Raw genomic sequence first — 22,235 nt, 5'->3', positions numbered from 1 at the left:
AAACAGGGGGTGGTGGTGGTGGTAGAGGAGGAGGGGGGGGGTTTGGTGTTGGTGGTGGTGGTGTGTGTGTGTGTGTGTGTGTGTGTGTGTATGGGGGGGGGGGGTGGGAGAGAAAAAGGCGAAGGAAAGCGCACAAGCAGCTCAGTCATAACTGTGGGATGATAAGGACTACCTCTTTTTTACTTTTGGAGAGAGCCAAACCGTTAGGAGAGCATTCAGCATCAGCTGGTCGACACTGGGCTCCCATTGCTGGAAGTCGGGGCTGAATGAGTCACGTGACAGAGCTGGAGGCTGAGATCTAGAGAAAAGGCGCAGCATTTCGGCTGGCACCGCCATACTGTATTTTGAGCCATATCACAATTTTTATTGCAACATTTTACTCCCCGCTCGGTGAGTACATTTCAAATGGCTTTTTTTTTGTAAGCATTTTTTTGTCTTTTTAATTGCCCCTCCTTTTTTTGTTTTTCCTCCTTTTGCTGGTGTTTGAATTTGAGCGTTTGACATGATGGTTTTGAGCGTTTTTCCTCCTCCTCCTCCTCCCCCCCCCCAAAAAAAATAAATAAAAAAAATCCAGGCTTCAAGTTTTTAGCATGCAGTTTATTCTGATGGAGAGGTGCCACGCAGAAGGGTGAACGGGGTCTTTGCTTGCAGTTTTGTTTCGAGGTGTCGAAACCAAGCAGCTTTTGTCAGTATTGCGATTTTTCAAACGTTCATTGGTGGGTTTTGAAACATTTTTATTTTTTTGTTTCTGTCGACTTTTGCTGTTGGCTGTGCTTTGGTTTGCATTTTGCAGTGTTGTTTGTTGCCGTCGAGTTTTGTGATTTTGATGTCTCGACCGATACGACCCTTTGCTTTTACTTTGTTCCCTCTTTTCTTTGTGAGAAGGAGTCATTTTTAAGGAGAGAGAAAAAAAAAAAAAAAGAAAGAAAACGTTTTAACGTCATACTTTTCTTGCAGCTGAGCTCACAGGTTTGTTGTTTTTTGTGTTTCTCTTTTTTTTTCTCTCGATCGTTATACTTTTGCTGGTGGCGGTGTCACGTATTTTTGGATGTTAATTTTTTTTTCTGACTAGATGATGCTGGGTGGACGAGGGGAGTTTTGATTCTTGCGGGAGTTCAATGCGTTTTTGTTTTCTGTATCAACGAGGGATGAACAGACATTTCCCCCTTTGCAGGTATATAATATGAGTGGATCAGTGTCTGTATTTGTAATAAAGAATGAGGTGACAGAAATATGCACCTGTGGCTGACGTGTTATTTCGTAAGGCTGGCCAAATTTTGCTCTTTTTCGGGAAAGGCATTATTTATCAATGTTATCTGAAGGTTACCTGTTCTGATCGATCTGTGATAAATCATTTAAAATATAACACACACACACACACCAAAAAAAAAACCCCATTCATCCATCCAAGAGCAGGATCTGCGGCTCTTTTTATTGCGTTATTTTGAGTGGGACAATCTTCACGCCGCTGCAGCTGAAGAATAAATGTAAGTAGATGCGTTCACGTCCCGTCGGAAAGATGAAAACCTAACGACTAGAATGACCTACAAATCAACTCCAACCCGACTCGCAGGTGCAGCAGGCTTTTCTTTAAAATGCAGCATAGGCAATGCGACCAAGTTGGGGAAACAGCTTGTACTCGAGTACGTCACGGACAGTGTATAGTGCTGCGTTTAAGTGCCTTCCTTTACCGCCGGACAAACTCAAACCCCCTATATTTTGAATGTGTCACATCTGATTTAGCAGATAATCGGATCTGAAATCAACCGATTGATTAAATTCCACTTTAAATCAGGTAATCAGATTACTCATGGTAATGGTTTCTTGTGTTTTATGGGCTGTGACATCTTCTGTGAGGAGGTTTTTTGTGCAACGCTGACACAAACGTCTTTCCAGGAACCAGGGGCATCTCTCGCCCTCCTTGAATAGGTCACATGTGTTCATATGTTGATCAGCTGTTCCCCCAGCAGGAGCTCGTATTCATACTCAATCACCTCCACCCACCAGTGGTTTCATTCAGATGGATAGTAACAGAGGGAACCATGTGGATCGACAAAGCAGTTCAATGGTGACAGAATGAACCGACTCAGTCTGGACTTGTTGGACTGGAGAGACTATCATCCTGATGGGGAAATACTTCATTAACATTTACCTTATATCCTGGAATTGCCTGAAAATGATTGTCCCAAGTCATGGAAGCATTGCTAGAAATCATCTTTTGCACCAACATAGTTTTTATTCATCACCCTTGAATGCAGAGTTTTCTGATTAATCCTATGCATTCATTATTCACAACATAGACAAAGCGTAATATCTTTCTACTATATGATGGGAATAGTAATAATAAATGTAAAGCACAGTACTAGCATGCATCAGAAAACCTTCTTGTGGTATTCCCTGACTAATCTAAACCACATTCCCCATCATGCCCAGCTTCAGCGTTGGGTATCCTATCACAATCCGTTTGATCCGGTCTCATCCACGTGCACCGAGTTGAGCCGACTGCAGGTTTGGACAGCACAGCGTAGTAGGCCTATAAAATAAAATCAGAGTGGACCATTAAGTCTGAGAATAGACTGCGAGCCTCGGTGTCATTAAACACGCTGACATGCTAGATCAGGATCACTGCGGTTCGGCGCCGTGAAAAGCAACAGGGATAATTGCTGGATGCAGAAGCGGGCACGTGAAGTTACATTTTTAATAAGGCAAGAAACGATTAGAGCAATTAAGGTAGTACGTTCCATCATGTATTGGGAAACTGTTATCGTCTATTGATTTCCCAGATGCAGATAAAGAGCCACCAGAGGGGAGGGGTGGGGGGGGGGGAGTTTAATAGTTTTTCAGTTGTGAGACGATTTAGAAACAGTAGTCCAATCATGCTCTTTTTTTGCTGGAATTCAGTGTTTGTTTGCATCTCATAGCTGCCATTAAAGATGTTCAAAACGTGAATTTACAAGTGAGTCTGGAAATTGGTGAGAGGGTAGCCTCAAACAATCAAACCAATATAGTTTGATTCTGCCTGCAAAGCAACAATGCACCATCAAATCTCCATATAAGCTCCAAAGCCAACTATTCAGTCGTCCCAAATTAAAAACCTTCATTTCAGAGTTGAAAACGCAGCAGTTTGAAGGAAGGCCTGTAATTTTGAAGGTCTTTTGTTTGTTTTTTTGTTCACAGCTTCTCATTCTGGTGCTGGTGTTTTCACCGACTTCTTCTTCTTCTTCTTCTTCTTCTTCTTCAAGGCGACTCTTTCCTCCCACTTATCTCTGCAGGAGGAAGCACGAACATTTGCAAAATTCAATCAAAAAGCCAGGCAAACTCATATATACCTTTAAATATCTAACACATTCCAACTGATTCACATCTTGCCATTCAAATCCTCAGCGTTTCCCCCCGCGGTTCTTGGTGATGGGTGTTTCTGCCTCGCTGCCACGGCGCCAGCTCCTGGACACCTCTCCTGCTAAGCATTATGATAGCTTCTATTACGTCCTGCGGTGTTGTGACTCCCCCTCCAGACAGATTTCCTGTTATCTAGGCCAAGCCAGACCCACACAGGAGGCTCGTAGAGAAATATGATAGCTTATGAATGGTTATACCTCCAACAGCATGAATAAAACATCTTCATACGCTTAAGTATGTTCGTAAGCAGGAGATGATGCGGCGTGTGTGTGAGTGAAGTGAAACAAGAGCGTTTTTTTTTTTTTTGATAACGTAGCGTAATGTGCGTTGCATATTGTGTACAAATGTGTAGTTATTATGGGATGTTGGCTTCAGAGGCGTGCGGTGCAACCGCAGAGGCCCTCAAAGGTAAATGCAACCAACACGAGAGACATCATTCGTCTCAGCCCGGCTTGTTTAGTCTGATTTTTTTTGTCTTTTTTTTTTTGTGGATGCTGGTGCTGAATTGTTTCAGAATCAAAAATGTTAACTTTTCAGGGGAAACAAGTCGACTGTTTCTGTTTGAGAATCCATTTCAGAGTCTGTGAAAGTTCTTATGTAATAATCAACAGCAGAGGTTTACTTCAGATCAAGGATCTTTGGCCTTTGTGTTGCTTTAAATGTACAAAAACGTTTGGAAGTTTAACTCAAAAGTCTGTTTTATGACCCGATGACCCGACATCAACCGAGTGTGTGCTATCAGTCTGCGCTGGTACTCACATCAAACTCCCCAGCAGCGCTCTTATGTAAGTCATATCAAAGGGAGGAGGTCTGGTTTCATGGAGTTTCTTCAAGAAAGAAAGAAAGATTTTTTTTTGTGGAAGTTTTTACATTTAAATGACCCCAGAAAATAAAGACATTGACATGTTTTCATTAAAAAAAAGTTGCACATAATGAATAAAAACGTCTTTAATAATGCTCTGATGCTTAAAATAAAATCATCAAATGTAACTAAGTGAGGGAAATGATATTCAAATTTGACTTCCTGCTTCCTCTCCCGACAAGGCGTCACTTCCTGCTCCGCCCCTTTTTGCGGATAAACATGTCACCTTTTTCACGCTCTTCTGAACAAAATGCGACGCGCTTTACTGTCCCTTTCTGATCCGTTAAGTTGATAAGTGAGGGAATATGTCTGCTCATATTCTGGGCAGTTAAACCCATATTGGAAGATTCGGGTCAGGATGAATGAGTCCCAGCTTCTATTACGGGAAACGTTTCAGTTTGATCGCATCGCATTAATGAGCCGTCTGAGCCGAGGCGATGGCACTTTCGGTGTTTCAGATGAATGCAAAAGTTTTAGGCCTACCTGGATTTCATGAACGTTTGGCGTTGGGTCGACACAGTGAGTGAATCTTCCTTTATTGCAACAGGAAGTCGAACAAAGTGACAGCCGCCGTGCGTTTGAGGCACTCAAAGGCCAGTCGAGCCTCAAACGCCCCCGTTTCTCCAAACAGATTTGCAGAGGAATGACTTTTTGCCTTATTTGTTTTTTTTAGAAGGAAATGGATCAGAATCAGAAGCGTCACCCAAATAAAAGCGTTGACGCTGTTTCGCTACTCTTTCCACTCCAGTGTTCAAAGAATCGATCCGGCCGACCCGATAGCTTCCAGGCCGCATCTGTTTCAGCCCGAGTGAACACATTCAATACCGTTCTCTAATCGTACTCTTCATCAGATTACTTCCAAGAGCATTAAAAAAACACACAGAATTATTTTTCAGATTACTTTTCGATCCACCCGTCCTCCACCCATTCTTTCACCTCCTATATTTTTTCTTCTCAAGCAGGACTAAATCAAAATTCACGTCATGATGTCACCGGCAGCAACGGAATCTGTGGTCATTACAGAGCAATTTTAGGATTTGTGTGTGTGTGTGTGTTTGCAGAAACTTGTTTCATTTTTCTGAACTATTTGGCATATTAATACGTGTTTTGCACATCCCACTATGCAGCATCATCATTTAAGTGTAACCCTCAGACAGGAAGATGACTATACTAAACATGATTGGCTTGTTTTCGTCTTCTGGTGTCTGTATTTTGTTAGAATAATCGAAAGCATCTACTCAGCTATGTATATATATATATATATATATATATATATACAGTATATAATATAATATGGAGATTGGCTGGAGCAGCATTGCTGCAAACGTTATGAGTCAACTGCTTCCCACAAGCTTTTATCCATGTGAATTACTAGACAAGGAACTGGAGAATGAAACATTTACAAGTTGATTGAATGGTTAGATTTGTCTGTCTGGCTTTTTATTTCAATCCCAGAGATATAAATAAATAAATGAAAATGACAATTTATTGTAGAGACATAAAAACTTTGTCTGGTTGATCTCAAGCTAGAAAAAAAAGAAAGAATCTTAAGACAAGATAAAAACGGTGATCATAAATACGATGACGCGTGTCCATAAATTAGTAGCGGCAGGTTTACAATGCAAACAGTGCATAGAGAATTATATTATTGCACAATATGCATACTCAGCATCTACAGGAAGGTGCGTGTGTGTGTGTGTGTTTGTGTGTGTGTTTTGTGGAGGAAGTGAGAAGCCATTCTGCAATCTGTTAGTTTCTGAGTTTAGCTCTGGATGATTTTAAAGTCTGCAGGAAAAAAAAAAAAAAAAGCAAACAACTTGCAAATATCTTCCAATCCTCCTGATAATTATTTATTCGTTTTAGTAGCCGTTCGGCGCTAAGTGGAGTAGCTGAACCTTGAATAATGAATAGGCACACTGATCAACTATTTAGAATGGAATAAATCTTTATTAGTCTCCCGGCGAGGAGAAAAATCACTGAAAGATTAAAAAAAAAAAGTGTGAAACATGGAACAGAGAAGAGCAGCAGTAATAAAGCACAAACAAACAAATGCTATAAGAGAACAATAAAGAGGCGGATAATATGAAAAAAATCAACTCTAGTGAAGAGCACAGGTCGAAATTTCATGTTTAAAATGCAGCCTCATGCCCATAAGGCTGCTGGGATACGCTCCGGCAACCCCCGTGACCCACGGAAGTGGTTCGGAAGATGAATGAATGGATGAATAAATACGACTGTCCCCTCAGGTTGCCATAGCGATTGTTAAATTACGCCTAAGATAAATAACTTTTTCTTTTTTTTTTTTTTTTAATAAAAACTTGATTGATTTAAATTACCTTGAACCAAAAGCGAGCGCTACTGGTAATTTGAAAGCACCATAGGCATGAACGTAATTACTGTCAAACATCACGCATTGAAAACATCTACTTGAAGAGATGATTTATGTTTGCTATTAACTGCAGTCACAACAGAATTTATTAGTCACATCAGGACAAAAGGGGACTTCAGTGTGTGTTAGGAAAAGTCAAAAAGGAAAGGTGGATGTGAAATTATAATTTAAAAAGAAAGAGGCAGTGCCAGCTTGGGGCGATGGCGGCGCCGCCCTACAGATGCTGCAGAGTGGCGGCGGAGCAGATAATGTCCCGCTCAGATTACCTCAGGGACCCCGATTACAGTGGAGCTTCCTCATCTGGGCCGGCTCCAAGCTAGTTCTGCTGGGATCAGCTGTTCTCGCTGTCGTCCTGCTGGCCTCAGCTGTCTCTCACCTGCTCAGGACCAGTTGCTGATGCATTGACACGCTAAAAAAAACAAAAAAACAGCTGCACTAGAGATGATACACCGGGTAGTGCAAAAGCTGTACAGCAGCAATGCCGATCACCAACGACATCTGCATGATGATGATGGAGGATTTACAGGCTCGCCTGGGCCTCTGTTTGATGACGCTGTTAACATTTCTGGTTGCATAATCAATCAATCAATCAATTACAGAATGACTGTATTAGAAATTCGAAGGGATGGAAAGACACCAAAAAATGATGGGACAAAACCATTTGGATGCAAAACGATGATGGCAAAGATTCTGACTACAAGCAGGTGAAAACACAAGAATACAATAATATATAAACTGATCATAAAAAAGCACAAAAAAGATTCAAATACACACAAAATAACCTAAAATACACACAAATTGACCATAAATACACACACATTGACCATAAATACACACAAACTGACCTCAAAAACACACAAACTGATATCAGATGTACACAAATTGAATGCAGAGACACAAATTGATGAAATTAAAAACATAAAATGGACACAAAGAGAGAGAGAGAATATAGAGTCTTTGTTTTTCGTCTCCTTTACTCTGAATTAACCCTTGACCTTGGCTATAGAGTCGGCTGTAGGGTGGGGGGGGTTGTCCTAACATAAACTGTCAAAAAACAGCAGGTTTTAGTTAGAGGTTTAAAAAGCTTTCATCTCATATTCTGAAATAGAGCTGCTTGACATTAGATCACAAGTGAATGTTTCCCAGTCCGGACCTCCTGCAGTCACTTTATGTAAAATAAAGGAAATATAAAAGTTAGAGATTAATTAGTGGAGTAGAAGTTGGACTTTCACCAAACATTTCTTTCTATCCGGGATTCAGCCTCACGGTTTGTTTTAGTTTATCAAAATGTTTTATTCTGAGGATTTTACAATAAATTTTTGCCTTATGATTAGATTTAAATACAAAATTTTCAATTAAAAATGCATTTTTTGGATATTTGTAACCCATTATGAAAAGAAAAATTGTATTTAAATGAAAAAAGGTGGACGATGTATAGCAGAAGCCAAATCTAATGTTATAGTAAAAAATGTAAACTAAATATACAAACTGAAAAAAGGAAGAATTTTGATATATAGAGGAACGACAAAAAATAAAAAACAGCTGAGAGGTGGAGAATAATCCTCATATTTTATGTATCGGGCGCCAGAGAGAAGGAGCGGTATGTGTATAAATATCGCAAATAGATATTTCATGGATATGTACCTTGAGAAATAAGAAAAAAAAAAGGGAAGAGTTATTTCAAAACAGAGGCTTCCTGACTCATACTCATGAGGATCATGACCTCAATTTTCAGTGTCTGCCACCAGGAAAGCACAGGAGCGCTCGGGGAGAAGAGACTAGCTGGCTAGCTAGCAATTGAGTTTGTGTACCCCTGAGGGCAAAAACATGTCCGCCCAGCAAACCTTTATGTTTCTGACAGCAAACAGTTCAGTCAGGGCTGGCATGGGACTTTTGGTCATGGTGAAAATGTTTTCTCCTTCACATTTAAACTTGGCCCTGAATTTGACAGGAAATGCTTGACGGGCTGCAAAATTCCAGTAGATTCATGAGAAATAATTACTTCCTTCACGGAATTACTCACTGATCATAAAGGAAGTTATCTATTGATTCTTTTATCAAAGCCATTTTTTTTTTCCCCAGCTCTCGGTTTAAGTGAACCCATCTGCCGTGCGATAATCCCGACATGTGCATGCATGTTTGTGCTGGATAGGAAATTGCATCATCATCGCAGGACTGAGATTAAGAACGGCAAATGTCAGATTACGTCGATACTGCAAGAGGGAAAAACAAACAAACAAAACATCTGTCTTGCTAGAATGTAGTCTTCCTCACCAGTGCATTATGGGTAAAGAAGAAAAAAAAAATGGAGCGGCCATCATTTAATTCCCCACTTAGCCTGAAAAAAGCAATCTCCTCCTGAAACATTAATAGCTTGTTGACATCTTTCAGCGCGCTGCAGTCTATCAGGTGGCGTGTGTAAATAAGGCTTCATTCGTCATATCGATTTTTTCCTCCAGCTTTGACATCGGAGGAAATCAAGGAGCTCATGGCCGTGTGTTCTCTCAGATATCGACAGCTATTACAGCTTTTATTTTAGTTTCCATCCGCTGCCTCTAATAAACATCACAAGCCCACATGTCACTGCGGGAACGCGCAGCTGGGATTTTCTTTTCTTTTTTTTACAATTATTATTAATATATTATTATTGGAAAAAATCTTTAAAAAAAAGATCTTCTATTTATTAGAAAACACCTGCAATCACTCCAGTAGCCCCCGTCTAGGCGTTATTGGAGGATATTGATTTTACTTGCTACGGATTTCGCCGCCTCTTGATTTTCAGCACACGCGGCGTCCGTTTTTGGTGGCCGTGGCCTGCAGAACACAGACATGTGAACTAAAACTGAGTCTTTGTGACCCTTTAGAATCTCAAGGGTTTCAAAGAAATACCCAGGAATTGATTGATTGATTATTGGGAATAGTAGCAGCAAAACCCTTGAAGTCCCTGAAATCAAGCTCAATTTAACCATAACTTGTCGCCTTGAAGTGAAGAAACATGAAATCAAACTACTTGTCATCTGTAAAAGAAAACAACATTTCCCATGATCCCATGCTAATTAAGTCTTTTGATTTTTTTTTCCATTGGAGATAATTACGGCACTTAATTCCGAAAGAAAAGATTCTTTTATGTGTTTTGTTGGCCTATTTTTAGACTTTTAGGAAAGTGACTGAATGGAAAATCCACTTGTGTCTGTTTCTGGCGAGTCAGTGGCTGACAGTGAATGTATTTGTCAGGGGTAGATGTAAAGTCATTGAAAGCCACGGGAGCTCAACAGCTCTATAATCCAGACTGAACTACTCTTAATGGAGGCGCTGCAGCGTTTTGTACCAGCCCAGTGAATTAAAAGCATCTGCTGCGGGTTGCTTCCTGCTTTTTTACAATACTGTCAAAGACACCTGTCAGTGACATCATCAGGGAATGCAAACATAATTAAGTAATCAAGCAGAGACATTACATATGTAAATGACATTAATTGCCAGACATGGGTTTGAGATATTCATTCAAATTAGTCACATCATTTAGGCGGATATCTCCTCCCAGCGAGAGTAATCATTGAGCTAATTGGGTCAGTCGATGCAAGTTGAAACAATTTGAAAAGCAATTTCAGTTTCCAATTAATTCTTGACAAAAAAAAAGTAGGGGGAGTCGGGGGGGGGGCGCATTATAGGATGCAGATTGTGAAGGAGGAAACACCTCCACATGAAACCGCCTGACAGACCCGACCAGCAGCTGTTTCTGCTTTTCCGAGCCGGTGTTTTATCAGTCCGACGGCCTGGATGGACTTTGGAAGTATCTCTGGTTCCTTGCAATTTAGTCCTGTGGAGTCACGTCGGAGAAAAAAAAACAAAAAAAACCCCCAGACCATTCAGAGTTCATAAGCAGCAGGAGAGAGAGCACATCCAGTTCAGAAAAGCACAAAGCAAACAGACCCGAGGCTATCAGCAAACGCCGCGGTTCAACACGCGGCTACCGAGGGCACAGTTAGAAATTTTGTCTTTTTTTTTCTTTTTTTTTGATCTGAAAGAGTCAAAATACGCCGGTTTGACAAAACCGTAACGCTTCAATAAGGTGCACGTAAATCACCGCTGAATAAATGAGGACGGAACATTGCGTACGGACTATTAGTTAATGATATTAGCCACTATTTTTACCGGACTGGTTGGAAGGAAGGTGTTGCTTCATTGCGAGTCAATCTGTCATAATTCTGCTTGAGGACATATGCCAAGAATTTTAAGTCTTAAGCAACTGCAACTGTCCCTGTTACCTCATTGGTATCTATTCATCAACTCAAGATTACCTCGTGATCCATTAGCACCATTTTTTCTTTTTTCTTAGCAGAGATTGTGAAGCGGCGCTACAACAAAAACAACCTACTGCTAAAGCCCACACTTTTTTTAGATAACGTAGCCGCTTTAGCAAAAAAAAGATGTTTGATCTCGTCTGCCAGGGGTCAGCAGCTCCCCCGGACCTCGTGCCGTCTGCTCGACTTGAAGATGTTTTTGGATTGATTTTTGTTCCGGCGCAAACCGCTACCGGCTGCTTCTTAAATCTCCAGTCTGTACAGACATTGATTCAGGGTTGTACGCTGCCGGCTCAGAGGAGAAACGTTAGGCAACATTTACACAAACGAGTGCAATAAAGCTGCAATAGTCCCGTAAAGGAGATCTCGTCGTAGGATCTCCCGGTCTGAGGCTACGTCTCCATAGATCTAGTGATGATGGGCGAGATGGAGCTCCAAAACACCAATTAGGGTTGTCTTTAACTTGTGTTAACATGCAAATGCACCAAAACACCAACAAACAAGCCGACAACACAACCATCTTGATCATTTTTTTTTTTAGATATTTAGGATCTGTGCACCCCTCCCCAGATGTGTTGCTTCACTGCAGGATGACATTCCACAGGTCTTCGTTTTTTAATCGTGATCAAAGGGACAAAAAAGACTTCAGATTCTTGTCAACAGCTTTTTTTATTTCTTTGTGTGTTTATTTGTTTATTTTGAGCATTTTAAGACTTTTATTAGGAAGCCTCTCTGGAGACACGACACACTTCATTTGACAATTTAAAAACCACCATTACCATCAGTTGGTTGTTGTTTTTTTTGGACCATCTCGCTGCGTGCACAACCCAGAAATGATTTCATGTATTTCAACTTTCTCCAGCGTTTGGCAAATGCAAATATTTTTGCAGCACAAACTGATTAGCAATCAGATGCAAGCAAAATTTCTACAAGCAAATTGCAGGAGACGATTTAAAATGTCCTTCAAGCCTCCTTTTCTTCCCCACAATCTTCACCTTCATCCTTCGTTTCCACCTTCCCTTGCAGCATCTGTCCATCCTCAGATGCCACGACGAGCTTCTGGAAAAGCAGCTGCTTTTGTCCATTCATTCAATAATTACATTCTACTGACAGGTATTTGCAGGCTGATTATTCAGCTGTCTGTCTCTTTATCTATTGGCAAGTCACATCTGAAAGCTCCGATTCAGGGCAGCTTCGCATCCACAGATAAGAGTCCCATCTAGTAACATCATCCTGGCTGTGTTAAACAATGAGAAGAATGGAGAGCGATCGCCTTGCCAGATTCGGGTTTATTTTAGCTCCCTTTCAGGAGAAAAAACAATAATTGCTTTATCACAAATGATCCAAAGTGCTACATCCAATTCCAAAGAGCTTAACTGCATTGGGCATAATAAATTTATCAGAGCTGCAATATGGAAGGGATCTCAACAGTAACATATGGAGGGTGCTTGATGGTGAACTGAAGCGATTCATCACTTTATTGCGGGGCCGTTACTACAGCGGAGCGTGTTTACTGTGGAAAAAAATAAAGTTAGTTTTTAGTACGATTAGAATAAATGCCTTTGAGCTTTATTATCTCTTATTGTTGCAGTTTTTTTTTCTTATTATTGTTGTTTGAATCTCTGCCTCAGCAGCTGTTCCTGCAGATGGAGTGGCGACCGATTTGACTTCTTTTCTATTTTGCACACGCACAAAAAAAAACCCCCTCTTGCTGCTTCTTCTTCTGTCGCGACCTGTCTCATTCGTTCCCACCACCCTCTTACCCCCCCCCCTCCTCATCCGCCACCCTCTTCTTACAGCTCTTTGATTTTGACACACAGCTTTGCCAACATCAGCCCTTTAGAGGGAGATTGTTAGCATCCAGTAGCATGGAGAGGTTTGTTCGAGGCTCTGCAGGAGAGGTAGAAGGTGTCTGAGGCGCTATTAGAGCGGCGACAGCTAATGGCAGGGAGGGGAACTTTGAAGGGGGGGTGCTGCTGCTGCTGCTGCTGCTGCTGCTGTGATTCACAAATTACACAGATCATTGTTTAAAGAGCACATGGTTTAATTAGTGGGAGGCTGCTGTAATCTCTTTGGACTCTTTTATGCATATTCTTTAAGTATGCACGGGCGTTAAACGTCCTGTTGCCTAAACAATAACCAGTAAACATCACTACATCAGACACCCAGTGCGTTAACTGTCTTGTTACTGACTGATGCAGCAATAATGTGGGTACACTGAACACTCCAAATAACCAAAGTGCAATATAAAATATATACAGACTTAAATTGTCTTGTTTTCCTCTAGTCGCTGATTTTCGGTCCCCTCGTGTCTGTCAAACCACTTGGCGTGACGTGCACAAGTGGGGGAAAAATATCCATTTTTTTTAGTGCAGATAATTCGATGACACCAGCTGAGACGTTTCAATCGGTTTGAATACAGAGACCCGACAGGACGTCCCCATGCTGGGAGCAGATGGAGGGGCTTTTTGCCTCTACTTTGGAAATGGACAAAAAAAACACACAAAAAAAGAAGAACCATGAGCAATGTCGGGCCCAAAAGCTGCCTGATGGTCCATTTGAGGTCAGGCATGAGTGCACCAAAAAAAAAAAAAGTTTCCATGTGGCCAAAACAGTTCCAGGACCCTTTTATAGCATGCAGGCCTTCCTTATGTCAATGCATCACATTTCCTCCGCTGGAAGGGTCCCCCACCCCCGCCCCCCAGGGGGAACCTCATCACATTTATTTGCATGTTGGGCCACCTTTAAAAGGCAGTATGATGATTTATCTACCATGAGGTCGGTACTGCCGTGTTCCTGCAGTCACTGACTGGAAGCTGCAGAACAAAAACCATTTTATTTCTGTTCATTAAATCAGAAATTTTTTTCAGTTTTTAGTTGAAAAAACTGCAAAAACAGAATTTAATGAGAAGTTTCACTTCCATGTCGCTTTCACAAAAAGTTTGAATCTCCCGCTTAGCTTCTTTTAGCTTAGCGTAGTGTAAAGGCTAGAAATGGTGGACAACACTAGGAGATAATTTGAATTCCTCAATTTTTAAATACTTATTCAGAATTTGTATTCATGTTTTTATTTGTTTGTTTCTCTGTTCATTTGTTTTTAGATGATGTTCTGGCTAATTAAAGCGCTTTTGAGAGGGATGATGCTCAATGTTTCATTCCATCACTGCATTTGTAGAAAACCCCAGAAATCAACAGTATTTCAAAGCAGTAACTTGTATTTCTTTCCTTATTTCCATTTAATTATCATGGCTTTCACACATGGCTGAACAGAATGTGGCCGTCTGTTGCTGTTTGTCTGTTTACACAATGCATTATTATGGGATGGTGAGCGTTCAACACCCTGGCGCGACTTGTCTACTGGACCGTCCTGCCGTCAGCATGCCAGCGGCGGCGTCCAGCTCCTCCTAGAGAGTCGCTTTCTCCCCCAGCCTTCACGCCTTCTCATCAGGTCGGTTTAATAAGAAAGAGGTCATTCGGGAATAGAGAGAGGGGGGGGGGGGTCTGCTAAAAAAAAACAACTCAGAAAATGCATAACATTTGCGAGCAGAGCTGAATTATGCTGTCTTACATAAGAAATCAAAACGTTACGTTAGTCTGGATGCTTTTTTTTGTGGTTTTTTTTGTAATGTTCCCGTGGCCTGGTTTTGCTTTCAAGTCTCTCCTCCTGCTTTGGATCTGTGCCAGTGTCATCATAACATGTCAGGATGTGTCATCGTCTGATCCGGGCCATGCTTTTGCAGAGGAATCTGTTTGGGGCTTCCGGTTTCTGCAGGATTTTTTTTGGCGAAGCGCTGCACACACACCATACGGAGAATGTTTATTTTTAGACAGCCCAATCCTGTTTGTGTTTTGAGTGATTTAATAAGGACCGAGAAATGTGGAAGAAACCTTGCTGGGTTTGAGACATCAGCCCCCGAAAGGTCAGCAGAAATTAGTGGAGTGGGAGGGAAACTTAACCTTTGCCTGGGTTTGACTGACGGAAAGACAGAAGTGGTTTGATTGCAGCCATTGTGTACCCTTTTGTTTGATGATAATTACACATCATGTTGTTTTCTGGCTCCATAAATATTTCATGAGTTCCCCATCATGGATTTAGAAACATTTCCACTATCCTATAGTAGAAAATAACCATAATACATCAGAGAAAAGTCATGTTGCCATGGTTATATAAAGCGGATGGATTTCCTCCGGCGTCGTCTATTGTGATTTCGCGCCCTGACTTTTTCTTGTTCAGACAACCTTTGGGGTGCGTGGAGTCTGATAAAAGTTTGTTTTCAAATGTACTGCTAATAAGATTCAAATATTCTGTCACATCACAAAGCACAATGCACACCCCCCCCCCCCACTGCCTTTGTCGAGCATCTGAGGAAAGACGTGCGAATCTCCAGACACTCCAGAAAAAGAAAAAAAATCACCGAATATTTAGTGGAATCTTCTGCTTTTTATTTTGCAAAAGAGTTAGATGAGAGGATTAAAACTAGTTTTATTTCTGCAGATTATCTGCCGCGCAGAAGGTCGCTTCAAAAATGGAAGCAGAAAGATGCGCATCAGTCCATTAATTAAAATGTAACCAAGAATGAAGAGTCTTGGGGACAGGTGGTTGGCAACATCACCGTGGCAACCAGACTTGGAGAAGTTACAGAAAATTCTTAAAGTATATAATTGCAAATGTCATTTGTAGATTTCATTTTAAGTAAGGTTTAATTAGAAAGCTGTGGCTCTAATCCAGACTAGCTGTCTTTATGCTAAACTAAACTAAGATATCTCAATGGCGGATTTTATCAATCGCTGAATTTGATCGTAAAAATCTTACACTTAAACGTAATTGCGGTACTTGATGACACGCTGAGCGGAGGGGATGGCGGCGGCGGCAGGTTCTGCCTGCTCCCTATTGATAAAAGAGAATTCTCTCCACGCGCAACTGGAGATGTGTGTGTCTACTGTATAAACTGCATAGTAAACACGAGCCGGCGGCACAAACCGGCACACTTCAGCACTCCGATTGATTGCCGACGGAGCGATAAAGAATGTAGCATCTGGAGATGCAGATGGGTTCTGAAGGTTTTGGAAGCGAGTTGGTGAAATCAGATCCATCCGATGCAGTCGATGTAATGTTGGGGTCTTTTTTTTAACATTTTTTTTTTTAAGAGAATCCCTGAAAGAGTACCTGCGTTACCTTCGTCCATCTTGAATCAAAAACCACTGACTAGGAGTACAGAGAGGATTCTGTGTGGATGCAGCTTTCCATACGTTTGATGTAAAATCAAAAGCATTCCTATAAATGTTGCAGTGACCTGGCCGATTGTTTTTCTTTCATTTTATGTCTCTGTAAGGGTAGCAAAGCATTAAACATGCACCAAACTGAGAAAAAAACAACTAAATATTTTCATACTTTCTCATTAATCTTTTATTTGGGTGGGTCACAAACAGCATAAACCCCAAATAAAGAACCAGTTGCATGTTTTAAACATCAAAATACCCCAAAAGTAGTTCAGCTTCATACTCCAAACGAGTCTTTCTGCTCCTAGCCTCGCAATATTTCCACGTAATTCAACTTATCTCGGTGATTACTGATCGTATTAGGCTTTAATAGATGACCGGCTTTGATATTTGAAGATAATAAATAGATGCACAGAGGGATGGTGCTGCAGCTTGGTGTATTCCTGGTAGTAAAAGCTGCATTGTGCTCCAATGGCAAAGCTCTCCAAGCTGAAAGGAGAATGACATGAATGGTAAGTGGGGCCTACTTGTGTCCCATTAATGAGTCATCCGGTTGCAGAACGTACACAGGACATGGTCACATGAGCGTATAGTAGCCTTGTTCTTTATCCACCTGTAGACCACCATGCACCGGAAACACTGGAACATGAAGGGATTTTTGTTTTATTGGGGGGGATCTGCTGGAGAAGAGAGGAACCGTGACACCGAGGTGTTTAAAAAAACCCACACACATACCACCTCTGAGAATCTGCCCCCTCCACCACCACCACCACCACCACCACCACCACCACCGCCCCATCCTGTTTGAACACAACCTGGATGCGATCCAAAGCCCCAACATCCCAACGCACCATTAATAGTAAAACCTAAAAGCCAAAAAACCAAGAAGAGGAGCACACACGGCGAGAGCTGAAAGCATACAATTAACTGCCTGAGGCAAAAGCAAGGTCGAGGAGAAGAAACCAAACCCAAATACATCTGAATATCACAAGAAAAAAGCTAAATCACACCTCTCAAATTCCTTTCCCTAATTGGCTGGAGCTTCTTCTTTTTTTATAAGTGTGGGGGTAACTAAGGGGATTGAGGTGGTTTGAGGATTAAAAAGAGAAAGAGAGAGAGAGAGAGAGAATAAAGGCTGCATAATTTAAAAACCAGGAAAACAACTGTGTCTACTTAGTGAATATTCCACCAGAGAAGGAAAGTGGAATCTGAAAGAAAGAACATCCTCAGTGGAAAGATGATTTTTTTTTTCTTAAGGATAACAATGAAACATAAAAAATAAAAAAAAAGCAGACAAAGTGAGGCCGAGCTCTGTGCTGTATCATCTGCAACAATGGTGTGATGTTTACAAGTCTCCCACAGCTGCTGCCAAATCAATAACTTGGCTGTTTTCCAACGTACCTGCTCGCCGCGCCTGAGGAACGTGACCTGGAAGCGTGAGGCGTAGACGGCGATAAAAGACCCTCAAACGAAGAGCGAGGGATAATCTGATTCTAAAACTAATAATCTTAATATAATTAAGCGACGGTTGTGGCCTCGAGTGTCGCCGTTTGCAAATGATGTTCTGGTATCGTCCTTTAGGGGGCGCTTGGGTGCAATGTTGGGAAAAACAGAACACGTTTTCACCAAAGTTTGCTATCTTTATCAGGGATACTTATCAGTTTAAAAACATTCATTTCTGATGCTTAAATTTAAAACAAGGTGAATTTGGGATTCTTCTTGTAGCCGCGCTAAAACCGAACAATGGCTTCGGTTCTCTTGTGTTAAACGCCGCAGCGATCTGAGGCAAACAGGGTTGAGATCTCCTTACAGTCACGGCCGACTGATGTCTTGTGCTGACTGTACATGCGGAGCGCATCACAATCTGACAAAGTGAGGTCCGCGCTTCTTTCCTCCTCAGCGCTCATTAGAAAGCATCACATTTTTTTGACAGGAGAGCAGAAATCTCAGCGTTAGATATATTTTTTATTTATTTATTTATGCCCACTGTCAATATCGTCTGAAATAAGCATTGTGCTGCCGTCATGAGTGACGGGCTTTTAAATGTGTCTCACGTAGCCAAGAACTTGTGATGACTAACTTGGAAGGCAGACAAACAAAACGCTTCCTGCGCCAGCGAGCAACAGAAGATGTGCTGCATTATAGTATTTTTTCTTTTGTCTGGGTGGTGGAGTGGGTTTGAAAAGTAGGACATAAACATGTGGTTCAATTCACATGGAACTCCGCTCCTACCGAACTTCTGGGATCAACCACTCACGTCGCATTTATGGAGGATTATTTTTACAGGATTTCCATCTGACAGTTGAAACACATGAAACAACCACTGTAAAAAATGTAGATATTTATATATTTGGCTATTTTTTTATTTGAAATATCTTACACAGTTGTATTTTGAGATATCAGTTTGAATCCGTTCCGTGACTGAGCTTGTAAGTCAAAAAAATGCCGCAAACCCCCAATAATTATGAAACAAAGGTATATTTCTATCAACCAATAAACATGCAGACTTTACCTGTGTATAATTAATTATATATAAGTTACATAAACAATGATAAAGAATGAAAATAAACACAAAAGTTACCAGAAAACACAAGCTATGTCTTGACTCCACCAATGAGAACGAGATCAGGTCTCACTGATGTTGTATCCATCTGCCAACACGTGGTAAAGAACGAGATCCGGTCTCAGCTGATGCTGTATCCATCCGCCAACACGTGGTAAAGAACGAGATCCGGTCTCACTGATGTTGTACCCATCCGCCAACACGTGGTAAAGAACGAGATCCGGTCTCACTGATGTTGTATCCATCCGCCAACACGTGGTAAAGAACGAGATCCGGTCTCAGCTGATGCTGTATCCATCCGCCAACTAGTGGTGGTGTCTCGTATCTGAGATTTACTCGTATGTCGAAAGAAAATATGGACAGACCGACGACTCGTATCTCAAAGAACTCGTATGTTGAGTCTTATCTTGAGGTTCTATTGTATTTGATAAAAGGTTTTCATTTTAGGAGATGTTTATTTTTTTTATCTGTATAAGGAAGAACCAGTGTATGCTTACTGTTTTATCTTGAATTGTTTTTGCAGCGTGTTATATTTTCCGCTCTGCTAGTTTTCTCTTCAGAGTGAAATTGATTTCAAATCCATGTTTAAAATGAATCGCCTCACCTCAGTACTACATAAAACACATTAAATGCACCTTACAGGTGTGTCCACTGTGCCCCCCCCCCCAGCGAGGAGGTTCTGGGTTCAGAACTGGATCTGCATCTGTGTGGGTTCCCTCCAGGTGCTCCAGCTTCCACCCACAAGCCATAAACACGCTCCTTATTGGTCGCCCTAAATAATCCGTGGGTGTAATTGGTTGTTTGTCTTTCTGTGAGTGATGACCCCCTCCATCCTCTCATCCAGGATAGGCTTGCAGCCCCCACAGACCAGCTGTTATACAAATGCAACTTTTTCTACCATTTATAGTTTCTCATGAAATAAAATATTTTTTTTTAAAACTTGATAAATTAACACAGAGGGTCACAAATCTAATCCTGGAGATAGCTATACACTTTAAAAATAGTAAAAATTTTGATAATAAAAGTAAAGTTTTTGCATTTTGGCCGTTCAAAAAAGAAAAAGTGGGGATTATTTGGGATTATTTGACAAAAGCATCATCACATCACTCACAGGCTCTTGTTCTGCTCATGAAAAACGTGGACTCAGTGGTTTGTCAACGGGATGGCGACGATAACTCCTGCCTGTCAAACTCTTATAGCGACGATACCGGAGGGTGGGCCGCGTGGAGTGTGTGTGTGTGTGTCGCCGTCGACGTCCTTTCCCAGTGTGTGTTGATTACACACCGTGTGAAGACGAGCCAAAAATGACTGCAGTCAAATGGAACTGATGGTATGGTGTAACGTGGAGGCGCATTGCAGCAGTATCAGGAGTGATTTAAGCTGAAGTGGAGCACAAGTGATGGAGAGAGAGACGCATCGGGGCCGTCTGCAGTACGAACCGGCTCCTCGGAGGGATGTGAGGCGGTAAACACTAAGCCGCCTGCAGCTCTGTCATACATATTATTGGGTTAGAGATGAAGGAAGACCCAGGTTTAATCTTCTTCAACTCTGCAAGGCAAAGCGGGGGTTTATAGTTGCGTTTTTTTAAATATTTTTAATGAATCCATAACTTTGCAACTTTTGTAGATCATTGCATGATTTGTTAAAAAAAAACAACCAAAATAAAAAACAACGCACGCAATGGCGTCCGCATGGGAAGCTTACGATCGTGTAATAACCGTTAATACAAATTAACAGCATTCAACTCCTCCTTGGAAAAAAAGGTGTTTATCACTGTTTTTAAGTCCCCAGGGGGAGGTTTGTGTTGAGGTACCACCAACGCCCCCCCCCCTCCCCGTTTGTCATCAATCCCCTGGTGATTCTTTGATCATTTGCTGACCTCTCTGACCTCCTCCGCCGCCGCCACGGCGGTTTATTCACACGACGAATCATCCGGCGCTCCATCAGCATTAATAATGTAATCTGACAGATATTGTATAAGGAGGAGTATGAGGCGTCACTCACGGCAACAAACAAGGGAGGGAATGGATAATATGATAAGGCATGCGAGACAGAGGGAGGGGGGGGATAAGAGGTTTAGCAGTTCACTCCACCTTTTGGTTGTTTTAGTTTTTGACAGATATAGAGTCCTTAATCGTCACGGAGATGATTTCACAGGTCACCCCCTTTTTTTTCATTTTTTTTTTCATCAACTCAGCAAATGAAGTGTTTGTATTCTTCATTTGAAGTCATCTCTATTCAGGATGTGAGGCGTGAAGATGGATTTCACTTGGGGAGTGAGAAATCGTTGTCACACGGAGAGACGACAGTTGATTTAGGTGGGGGTTCGTTTTTTTTTCCATTTCAAGGGTTTCACCCTCAAAACCGGCGTGGCCCTCTTGAGTACATACGCCAGTTGACTTCCTGCACCGCTCTCAAGGAGCGTTCGCCACCGCCAGGAAGTCGATACGCGGTTGTGCTTCTGCAGCTTTAGTGTCTCCTCTTTGTCGGATGATTGTTGAGATAAATTTGAAAACATTGGTCATAAAATGTGATTCAAAATGTGCGAAAATGAACGGGGAGTCCAAACCAAAGCACGCACAAACACCATTCAGTTTGATTTATGACAGTTTGACATTAGCATACATCACAACCTGAATAAATATTAATGCAAGTTTTAACGGCGTCGCTTAAACGCAGCATACATTTGGAGATTCCTGTAAGCACGATAAATACTAAACCATCTGTACATTCGTAGGCAAATTTATTCTTGTAAAATCTGTATGTAAAACAATATTCAAGTCAGATTTTGTTCATTTCCAAAACTGTTTCACTGACTTTGAATTTTTGCTTTGCTTTGGGAATGTTTTCCTCCGCCTGACAGACGTCTTATTTAGTAAAGAAATCCCTCACAACTCGTACGATAACGAAGCCCACATCAAGAGCCGGCGTTTGTCTTGTGTCTATTTTTATGTATTGTTTGTTTTTCACTCCCCCATCCGAGCGATGCTTCTTAAACTCACGATGCATAAAGTCATCTCGTGCGCATTTTAAAGGCGGGCGCGTGGTCGAGGGACAGCAGACAGACTCCATAAGCCTCCTGTGCTGCATGAAAGACGGCGTGTGCTGTCAAACTTATACCTGAAGGACCGCCATTCGTCCATCGTGTGAGGTTCTCCCATCCATTTAATGCACAGGTGTGTGTTCTGCAGGAATGTGTGTGCTTTTAAACATCCCGTTTGCGTCCTAATGTCTGCTTGCACACTTAAACCTCAATGCACATAAATGCAACGTGTCAGCTTCTTTTTTTTCTTTTTTTTTGACAAACCTTTGACTCTGATCCATTTTACTGAAGTCTCCAGTGCTCATTCGGCACGTCAGTAGACCTGATAAAAGGGAAATATGCCAGAGGAAGAGAGGGAGGGAGGGAAAGGGTGTGGGGGGGGGACTGCTCCACTTCATGAGGCATGATGATGGCTTCATAGCCCAGGGAGGCCTTTAACAGTTCCCATAGGCACCGAT

The 22,235-nt window shown here is 41.6% G+C and overlaps 1 protein-coding gene across 4 annotated transcripts in view; it reads left to right on the top strand.

Annotated features, from left to right (window-relative positions):
• Positions 1 to 304: 304 nt before the first annotated feature.
• The window catches only part of LOC137587533 (RNA-binding Raly-like protein), a 71,595-nt gene continuing 49,664 nt past the window's right edge, over positions 305 to 22,235 (top strand). For all 4 annotated transcript variants that reach the window (XM_068304005.1, XM_068304006.1, XM_068304003.1 and 1 more), the window contains exon 1: positions 305 to 390. The gene's annotated coding sequence lies outside the window, so the exon portion shown is untranslated. The remainder of the gene's footprint in view (positions 391 to 22,235) is intronic.

Source organism: Antennarius striatus, chromosome 20 (genome assembly GCF_040054535.1).
Source record: "Antennarius striatus isolate MH-2024 chromosome 20, ASM4005453v1, whole genome shotgun sequence".
In the NCBI taxonomy this organism is placed as follows: domain Eukaryota; kingdom Metazoa; phylum Chordata; class Actinopteri; order Lophiiformes; family Antennariidae; genus Antennarius; species Antennarius striatus.
This window is presented reverse-complemented; position numbering and strand designations above follow the sequence as displayed.